At 40.5% G+C, this 10461-nt stretch overlaps 2 non-coding genes across 2 annotated transcripts; both read left to right on the forward strand.

The window, feature by feature from the left end:
• The first annotated feature begins 3028 nt into the window (after positions 1-3028).
• Positions 3029-3132, forward strand: LOC130951011 (small nucleolar RNA R71). The gene has a single exon (XR_009073798.1). It is a non-coding gene; the product is annotated as a small nucleolar RNA R71 (small nucleolar RNA).
• Positions 3133-9337: 6205 nt separating this feature from the next.
• Positions 9338-9445, forward strand: LOC130949081 (small nucleolar RNA R71). Its single transcript, XR_009073325.1, has one exon. It is a non-coding gene; the product is annotated as a small nucleolar RNA R71 (small nucleolar RNA).
• Positions 9446-10461: the final 1016 nt, after the last annotated feature.

Genomic DNA, 10461 nt, shown 5'->3' on the forward strand with positions numbered 1-10461 from the left:
TTAACATTCATGAACAACAAATTCAAAAGACATATGCACTGTTCAAGCATACATTCAGAAAACAAAAAGTATTGTCACCACATCAAACTAATTAAGCTAGTTTTAAAGATGAATTTGAGATCCTGTACTTCTTGTTCTTTTGTGATTAAAAACAGTTTTCATTTAAGAAAGGTGATGGATTCATAGGACATTCATAACTTTAAGGCATAGACACTAAGACACTAATGATCATAAGACACAAACATAGATAAACATAAGCATAGAAATTCGAAAAACAAAAGAGCAAGGAAATTAAAGAACGGGTCCACCTTAGTGATGGCGGCTTGTTCTTCCTCTTGAAGATCCTATGGAGTGCTTGAGCTCCTCAATGTCTCTTCCTTGTCTTTGTTGCTCCTCTCTTATGATGAGAGGGGTCTCTTGTTTGCTCCATCCTTTTCTTAGTGATGGGCTTGAGGTCATGCCTTCTCAGTTGAATCGGCTTCCCTCTTGAATTTCTCTTCCATTGGGCGTCCTCTTCACAGATATCTATGAGGACTTGGTCCAACCTTTTGATCAAAGTTGACCCTTCTTCATGGCCACAACTTCATAGAAGTGGTCTTGATGCACCCTTGAGATGAATCTCTCCATCTCTCATGACTCGGAGGTAGAAGCTTTTGCCTTCCTTTTCCTCTTTCTAGAGGTTTCTCCGGCCTTGGATGCCATAAATGGTTATGGAAAAACAAAAAGCAATGCTTTTACCACACCAAACTTAAAAGGTTTGCTCGTCCTCGAGCAAAAGAAGAAAGAAGAGAGTAGAAGAAGAAGAAATGAGGAAGAAGGGAATGGCTTTTGTGTTCGGCCAAAGAGGGGGAGAAGTGGTGGGGTTGGTGGGGATCCTGTGGGGTCCACAGATCCTGTGGTGTCAAGGAAAAGTCATCCCTGCACCAAATGGCATGCAAAAATGCGGTTTGGGCCAATTCTGGCGTTAAACGCCGGGCTGGTGCCCATTTCTGGCGTTTAACGCCAGGTTCTTGCCCTTTCCTGGCGTTTAACGCCAGTCTGGTGCCCCTTTCTGGCGTTAAACGCCCAGAATGGTGCCAGACTGGGCGTTAAATGCCCATCTGCTAGCCTTACTGGCGTTTAAACGCCAGTAAGTTCTTCCTCCAGGGTGTGCTGTTTTTCTTCCTGTTTTTCATTCTGTTTTTGCTTTTTCAATTGATTTTGTGACTTCTAATGATCATCAACCTACAAAAAACATAAAATAACAAAAGAAAATAGATAAAATATAACATTGGGTTGCCTCCCAACAAGCGCTTCTTTAATGTCAGTAGCTTGACAGAGGGCTCTCATGGAGCCTCACATTTTCTCAGAGCAATGCTGGAACCTCCCAACACCAAACTTAGAGTTTGAATGTGGGGGTTCAACACCAAACTTAGAGTTTGGTTGTGGCCTCCCAACACCAAACCTAAAGTTTGACTGTGGGGGCTTTTTTTGACTCTGATTTGAGAGAAGCTCTTCATGCTTCCTCTCCATGGTGACAGAGGGATATCCTTGAGCCTTAAACACAAAGGATTCTTCATTCACTTGAATGATCAGTTCGCCTCTATCAACATCAATCACAGCCTTTGCTGTGGCTAGGAAGGGTCTGCCAAGGATGATGGTTTCATCCATGCACTTCCCAGTCTCTAGGACTATGAAATCAGTAGGGATGTAGTGGTCTTCAATCTTCACCAAAACATCCTCTACAAGTCCATGAGCTTGTTTTCTTGAGTTGTTTGCCATCTCTAATGAGATTTTTGCAGCTTGCACCTCAAAGATCCCTAGCTTCTCCATTATAGAGAGAGGCATGAGGTTTACACTTGACCCTAAGTCACACAGAGCCTTCTTGAAGGTCATGGTGCCTATGGTACAAGGTATTGAAAACTTCCCAGGATCTTGTCTCTTTTGAGGTAATTTCTGCCTAGACGAGTCATCCAGTTCTTTGGTGAGCAAAGGGGGTTCATTCTCCCAAGTCTCATTTCCAAATATCTTGTCATTTAGCTTCATGATTGCTCCAAAGTATTTAGCAACTTGCTCTTCAGTGACATACTCATCCTCTTCAGAGGAAGAATACTCATCAGAGCTCATGAATGGCAGAAGTAAGTCCAATGGAATCTCTATGGTCTCATTTTGAGCCTCAGATTCCCATGGTTCCTCATTAGGGAACTCATTGGAGGTCAGTGCACGCCCACTGAGGTCTTCCTCAGTGGCGTTCACTTCCTCTCCTTCCTCTCCAAATTCGTCCATGTTGATGGCCTTGCACTCTCCTTTTGGATTTTCTTCTGTGTTGCTTACAAGAGTACTAGGAGGGAGTTCAGTAATTTTCTTGCTCAGCTGTCCCACTTGTGCCTCCAAAATCCTGATGGAGGACCTTGTTTCAGTCATGAAACTTTGAGTGGTGTTGATTAGATCAGAGACCATAGTTGCTAAGTCAGAGGGGCTCTGCTTAGAATTCTCTGTCTGTTGCTGAGAAGATGATGGAAAAGGCTTGCCATTGCTAAACCTGTTTCTTCCACCATTATTGTTGTTGAAACCTTGTTGAGGTCTCTGTTGATCCTTCCATGAGAAATTTGGGTGATTTCTCCATGAAGAATTATAGGTGTTTCCATAGGGTTCTCCTAAGTAATTCACGTCTTCCATTGAAGGGTTCTCAGGATTATAGGCTTCTTCTTCAGATGAAGTATCCTTAGTACTGCTTGGCGCATTTTGCATTCCATACAGACTTTGAGAAATCAAATTGACTTGTTGAGTCAATATTTTATTCTGAGCCAATATGGCATTCAGAGTATCAATCTCAAGAACTCCTTTCTTCTGATTTGCCCCATTGTTCACAGGATTCCTTTCAGAAGTGTACATGAATTGGTTATTTGCAACCATTTCAATTAGTTCTTGAGCTTCTGTAGGCGTCTTCTTCAAATGAAGAGATCCTCCAGCAGAGCTATCCAAAGACATCTTGGATAGTTCAGAGAGACCATCATAGAAAATACCTATGATGCTCCATTCAGAAAGTATGTCAGATGGACATTTTCTGATTAATTGTTTGTATCTTTCCCAAGCTTCATAGAGGGATTCCCCATCCTTTTGTCTGAAGGTTTGGACTTCCACTCTAAGCTTACTCAATTTTTGAGGTGGAAAGAACTTTGCCAAGAAGGCATTGACTAGCTTTTCCCAAGAGTCCAGGCTTTCTTTAGGTTGAAAGTCCAACCATGTCCTAGCTCTGTCTCTTACAGCAAAAGGGAATAGCATCAGTCTATAGACCTCAGGGTCAACCCCATTAGTCTTGACTGTGTCACAGATTTGCAAGAATTCAACTAAAAACTGATGAGGATCTTCCAATGGAAGTCCATGGAACTTGGAATTCTGTTGCATTAGAGAAACTAATTGAGGCTTAAGCTCAAAGTTGTTTGCTCCAATGGCAGGGATAGAGATGCTTCTCCCATAGAAGTCGGGAGTAGGTGCAGTAAAGTCACCCAGCACCTTTCTTGCATTGTTGGCATTGTTGTTGTTTTCGGCTGCCATGTCTTCTTCTTTGAAGAATTCGGTCAGGTCCTCAACAGAGAGTTGTGCCTTAGCTTCTCTTAGCTTTCGCTTCAAGGTCCTTTCAGGTTCAGGGTCAGCTTCAACAAGAATGCCTTTGTCTCTGCTCCTGCTCATATGAAAGAGAAGAGAACAAGAAAATGTGGAATCCTCTATGTCACAGTATAGAGATTCCTTGAGGTGTCAGAGGAAGAAGAAAGATAGAAGACAGAAGTAGAAAATTCGAACTTATCAAAGAAGATGGAGTTCGAATTTTGCATTAAGGAATAGTGTTAGTCCATAAATAGAAGGATGTGGGAAGAAGGGAAGTGATTTTCGAAAATTAAGTAAAGATTTTTGAAAACATTTTTGAAAAACACTAATTGATTTTCGAAAATAAGAGTGGGAAAGAAATCAAGTGATTTTTGAAAAAGATTTTTAAATTAGAAGTAAAAAAGATTTGATTAAAAACTATTTTGAAAAAGATGAGGTTAAGAAGATATGATTGGTTTTGAAAAGATGTGATTGAGAAAATATGATTTGAAAACAATTTTAAAAAAAATTTGAAAAAAATTAATGATTTGCCTAACAAGAAAAGATATGATTCAAACATTAAACCTTTCTCAACAGAAAAGGCAACATACTTGAAATGCTCAATCAAATCATTAATTGTTAGCAAGTATCTTTGAAAAAGGAAAGAAATTGATTTTGAAAACATTTGATTGAAAAGATATGATTTGTAAAAGATTTGATTTTGAAAAACTTTGAAAACTTGAAAAAAAAAATTGATTTGAAAACAAAATCCTCCCCCTTGTGCCATCCTGGCGTTAAACGCCCAGAATGGTGCACATTCTGGCGTTTAACGCCCAAACTACTACCCTTTTGGGCGTTAAACGCCCAGCCAGGCACCCTGGCTGGCTGGTGCGCGAAATTGTGATCAATACAACTTCACACAACTAACCAGCAAGTGCACTGGGTCGTCCAAGTAATACCTTACGTGAGTAAGGGTCGATCCCACGGAGATTGGTGGTATGAAGCAAGCTATGGTCATCTTGTAAATCTTAGTCAGGCAAACTCAGATATATATGGTGATGAACGAAAATAACATAAAAGATAAAGATAGTGATACTTATGTAATTCATTGGTAGGAACTTCAGATAAGCGCATGAAGATGCCTTCCCTTCCGTCTCTCTGCTTTCCTACTGTCTTCATCCAATCCTTCTTACTCCTTTCCATGGCAAGCTCGTGTAGGGTTTCACTGTTGTCAGCAGCTACCTCCCATCCGCGCAGTGAAAGCTAATGCACACACTCTGTCACAGTGCTGCCAATCACCGGTTTGGTTCCCTCCCCTACCGGAATAGAATAACTCTTTGCGTCTGTCACGAACGCCCAGTAGGTTACAGGTTTGAAGCACGTCACAGTCATTCAATCATTGAATCCTACTCAGAATACCACAGACAAGGTTTAGACCTTCCGGATTCTCTTGAATGCTGCCATCAGGTCCTGCCTATACCACGAAGACTCCGAAGAATCCAAGAGATATTCACTGAGCCTCAGATGCTTGTAGAACAAGAATGGTTGTCAGTCACCTTGTTCATGGGTGAGAATGGTGATGGGCGTCAATCATCACCTTCATCATGTTGAAGAACAAGTGATATCTTGGATAAAGAACAAGTGAAATTGAATGGAAGAACAATAGTAATTGCATTAATACTCGAGGTACAGCAGAGCTCCACACCTTAATCTATGGTGTGTAGAAACTCCACCATTGAAAATACATAAGAACAAAAGTGATCATTGGTTTCGGCCCCAGAGAGGGAACCAGAAGAACCAAGATGAAAATACAATAGTAAAAGGTCCTACTTATAGAGAACTAGTAGCCTAAGGTGTACAAAGATGAGTAAATGACATAAAAATCCACTTCCGGGCCCACTTGGTGTGTGCTTGGGCTGAGCAATGAAGTAATTTTCGTGTAGAGACTCTTCTTGGCGTTTAACTCCAGCTTTTATGCCAGTTTGGGCGTTTAACTCCCATTTAGGTGCCAGTTTGGGCGTTTAACGCTGGGAATTCTGAGGGTGACTTTGAACGCCGGTTTGGGCCATCAAATCTTGGGCAAAGTATGGACTATCATATATTGCTGGAAAGCCCAGGATGTCTACTTTCCAACGCCGTTGAGAGCGCGCCAATTGGGCTTCTGTAGCTCCAGAAAATCCACTTCGAGTGCAGGGAGGTCAGAATCCAACAGCATCTGCAGTCCTTTTCAGTCTCTGGATCAGATTTTTGCTCAGAACCTTCAATTTCAGTCAGAAAATACCTGAAATCACAGAAAAACACACAAACTCATAGTAAAGTCCAGAAAAGTGAATTTTAACTAAAAACTAATAAAAATATAATAAAAACTCAACTAAAACTACCAAAAACATACTAAAAACAATGCCAAAAAGCGTACAAATTATCCGCTCATCACAACACCAAACTTAAATTGTTGCTTGTCCCCAAGCAACTGAAAATCAAATAAGATAAAAAGAAGAGAATATACTATAGACTCCAAATTATCAATGAAACTAAGCTCCAAATTAGATGAGCGGGACTAGTAGCTTTTTGCCTCCGAACAGTTTTGGCATCTCACTTTATCCTTTGAAATTCAGAATGATTGGCTTCTTTAGGAACTCAGAATCCAGATAGTGTTATTGATTCTCCTAGTTAAGTATGATGATTCTTGAACACAGCTACTTTATGAGTCTTGGCCGTGGCCCAAAGCACTCTGTTTTCCAGTATTACCACCGGATACATACATGCCACAGACACATAATTGGGTGAACCTTTTCAGATTGTGACTCAGCTTTGCTAAAGTCCCCAATTAGAGGTGTCCAGGGTTCTTAAGCACACTCTTATTGCCTTGGATCACAACTTTATTTCTTTCTTTTTCTCTTTCTTCCCCCTTTTTTTTTTTTGTATTCACTGCTTTTTCTTGCTTCAAGAATCATTTTTATGATTTTTCAGATCCTCAGTAACATGTCTCCTTTTTCATCATTCTTTCAAGAGCCAACAATTTTAACATTCATGAACCACAAATTCAAAAGACATATGCACTGTTTAAGCATACATTCAGAAAACAACAAGTATTGTCACCACATCAAACTAATTAAGCTAGTTTTAAAGATGAATTTGAAATCCTGTACTTCTTGTTCTTTTGATTAAAAACAGTTTTCATTTAAGAAAGGTGATGGATTCATATTCATAGCTTTAAGGCATAGACACTAAGACACTAATGATCATAAGACACAAACATGGATAAACATAAAGCACTAAAATTCGAAAAACAGAAGAATAAAGAACAAGGAGTTTAAAGAACGGGTCCACCTTAGTGATGGCGGCTCTTTCTTCTTCTTGAAGATCCTATGGAGTGCTTGAGCTCCTCAATGTCTCTTCCTTGTCTTTGTTGCTCCTCTCTCATGATTCTTTGATCTTCTCTAATTTCATGGAGGAGGATGGCATGTTCTTGGTGCTCCACCCTTAGTTGTCCCATGTTGGAACTTAATTTTCCTAGGGAGGTGTTAATTTGCTCCCAGTAGTCTTGTGGAGGAAAGTGCATCCCTTGAGGTATCTCAGGGATTTCTTGATGAGAGGGGTCTCTTGTTTGCTCCATCTTCTTCTTTAGTGATGGGCTTGAGGTCAGGCCTTCTCAGTTGAACCGGCTTTGGATGCCATAAATGGTTATGGAAAAACAAAAAGCAATGCTTTTACCACACCAAACTTAAAAGGTTTGCTCGTCCTCGAGCAAAAGAAGAAAGAAGTGAGTAGAAGAAGAAGAATTGGATGAGATGGATGTGAGTGGTGAGGAGGTATTGAGGTGATTGGTGAATGGGTGAAGAAGAAGAGAGGGTGGTGGGGTTGGTGAGGATCCTGTGGGGTTCACAGATCCTTAGGTGTCAAGGAAAAGTCATCCCTGCACCAAATGGCATCAAAATCCACGTTTTGAGCCAATTCTGGCGTTAAACGCCGGGCTGGTGCCCATTTCTGGCGTTTAACGCCAGGTTGTTGCCCTTTACTGGCGTTTAACGCCAGTCTGGTGCCCCTTTCTGGCGTTAAACGCCCAGAATGGTGACAGACTGGGCGTTAAACGCCCAACAGCTAGCATTACTGGCGTTTGAACGCCAGCTTCTTCTCCTCCAGGGTGTGCTGTTTTTCTTCCTGTTTTTCATTCTGTTTTTGCTTTTTTCATTGTTTTTGTGACTTCTTATGATCATCAACCTACAAAAAAGATAAAATAACAAAAGAAAATAGTTAGCTATAAAACATTGGGTTGCCTCCCAACAAGCGCTTCTTTAATGTCAGTAGCTTGACAGATGGCTCTCATTGAGCCTTACAAATGATCAGAGCAATGTGGGAACCTCCCAACACCAAACTTAGAGTTTGAATGTGGGGGTTCAACACCAAACTTAGAGTTTGGTTGTGGCCTCCCAACACCAAACTTAGAGTTTGACTGTGGGGGCTCTATTTGTCTCTGATTTGAGGGAAGCTCTTCAAGCTTCCTCTCCATGGTGACAGAGGGATATCCTTGAGCCTTAAACACATAGGATTCTTCATTCACTTGAATGATCAGTTCACCTCCATCAACATCAATCACAGCCTTTGCTGTGGCTAGGAAGGGTCTGCCAAGGATGATGGATTCATCCATGCACTTCCCAGGATCTTGTCTCTTTTGAGGTAATTTCTGCCTAGACAAGTCATCCAGTTCTTTGGTGAGCAAGGGAGGTTCATCTTCCCAAGTCTCATAAATAACTTGTCATTTAGCTTCATGATTGCTCCAAGGTATTTAGCAACTTGCTCTTCAGTGACATACTCATCCTCTTCAGAGGAAGAATACTCATCAGAGCTCATGAAGGGCAGAAGTAAGTCCAATGGATTCTCTATGATCTCATTTTGAGCCTCAGATTCCCATGGTTCCTCATTGGGGGACTCATCAGAGGCCAGTGGACACCCATTGAGGTGTTCCTCACTGGCGTTCACTTCTTCTCTTTCCTCTCCAAATTCGGCCATGTTGATGGCCTTGCACTCTCCTTTTGGATTTTCTTCTGTATTGCTTGGGAGAGTACTAGGAGGGAGTTCAGTAACTTTCTTACTCAGCTGTCCCACTTGTCCTTCCAAATTTCTGATGGAGGACCTTGTTTCATTCATGAAACTTTGAGTGGTCTTTATTAGATCAGAGACCATTGTTGCTAAGTCAGAAGTATTCTGCTTAGAACTCTCTGTCTGTTGCTGAGAAGATGATGGAAAAGGCTTGCCATTGCTAAACCTGTTTCTTCCACCATTATTGTTATTGAAACCTTTGTTGAGGTCTCTCTTGATTCTTCCATGAGAAATTTGGGTGATTTCTCCATGAAGAATTATAGGTGTTTCCATAGGGTTCTCCTAGGTAGTTCACCTCTTCCATTGAAGGGTTCTCAGGATTATAAGCTTCTTCCTCAGATGAAGCCTCCTTAGTACTGCCAGGTGCATTTTGCATTCCAGACAGACTTTGAGAAATCAGATTGACTTGTTGAGTCAATATCTTGTTCTGAGCCAGAATGGCATTCAGAGTATCAATCTCAAGAACTCCTTTCTTCTGACTAATCCCATTGTTCACAGGATTTCTTTCAGAAGTGTACATGAATTGGTTATTTGCAACCATTTCAATCAGTTCTTGAGCCTCTGTAGGCGTCTTCTTTAGATGAAGAGATCCTCCAGCAGAGCTATCCAAAGACATTTTGGATAGTTCAGAGAGACCATCATAGAAAATACCTATGATGCTCCATCCAGAAAGCATGTCTGAGGGACATTTTCTGATTAATTGTTTGTATCTTTCCCAAGCTTCATAGAGGGATTCTCCATCCTTCTGTCTGAAGGTTTGGACTTCCACTCTAAGCTTACTCAATTTTTGAGGTGGAAAGAACTTTGCCAAGAAGGCATTGACTAGCTTTTCCCAAGAGTCCAGGCTTTCTTTAGGTTGTGAGTTCAACCATATCCTAGCTCTGTCTCTTACAGCAAAAGGGAATAGCATCAGTCTGTAGACCTCAGGGTCAACCCCATTAGTCTTGACTGTGTCACAGATTTGCAAGAACTCAGCTAAAAACTGATGAGGATCTTCCATTGGAAGTCCATGGAACTTGCAATTCTGTTGCATTAGAGAAACTAATTGAGGCTTTAGCTCAAAGTTGTTTGCTCCAATGGCAGGGATAGAGATGCTTCTCCCATAGAAATCAGGAGTAGGTGCAGTAAAGTCACCCAGCACCTTCCTTGCATTGTTGGCATTGTTGTTTTCGGTTGCCATGTGTTCTTCTTCTTTGGAGAATTCGGTTAGGTCCTTTAAAGAGAGTTGTGCTTTAGCTTCTCTTAGCTTTCGCTTCAAGGTTCTCTCAGGTTCAGGGTCAGCTTCAACAAGAATGCCTTTGTCTTTGCTCCTGCTCATAAGAAAGAGAAGAGAACAAGAAAATGTGGAATCCTCTATGTCACAGTATAGAGATTCCTTGAAGTGTCAGAGGAAAAGAAAAGTAGAAGACAGAAGTAGAAAATTCGAACTTATCAAAGAAGATGGAGTTCGAATTTTGCATTAAGAGATAGTGTTAGTCCAAAAGTAGAAGGATGTGAGAAGAAGGGAAGTAATTTTCGAAAATTAAGTAAAAGATTTTGAAAACATTTTGAAAAACACTAATTGATTTTCGAAAACAAAGGTGGGAAAGAAGTAAAGTGATTTTTGAAAAAGATTTTGAAATTAGAAATTAAAAAGATTTGATTGAAAACTATTTTTAAAAAAAATGTGATTAAAAAGATTTGATTGAAAAGTTATGGTTTTAAAAAGATGTGATTGAGAAGATATGATTTGAAAACAATTTTAAAAGATATGATTTGAAAACAATTTGAAAAGATATGATTTAAAAATTAATG

This window comes from Arachis stenosperma, chromosome 1, assembly GCF_014773155.1.
Source record: "Arachis stenosperma cultivar V10309 chromosome 1, arast.V10309.gnm1.PFL2, whole genome shotgun sequence".
Taxonomy (NCBI): domain Eukaryota; kingdom Viridiplantae; phylum Streptophyta; class Magnoliopsida; order Fabales; family Fabaceae; genus Arachis; species Arachis stenosperma.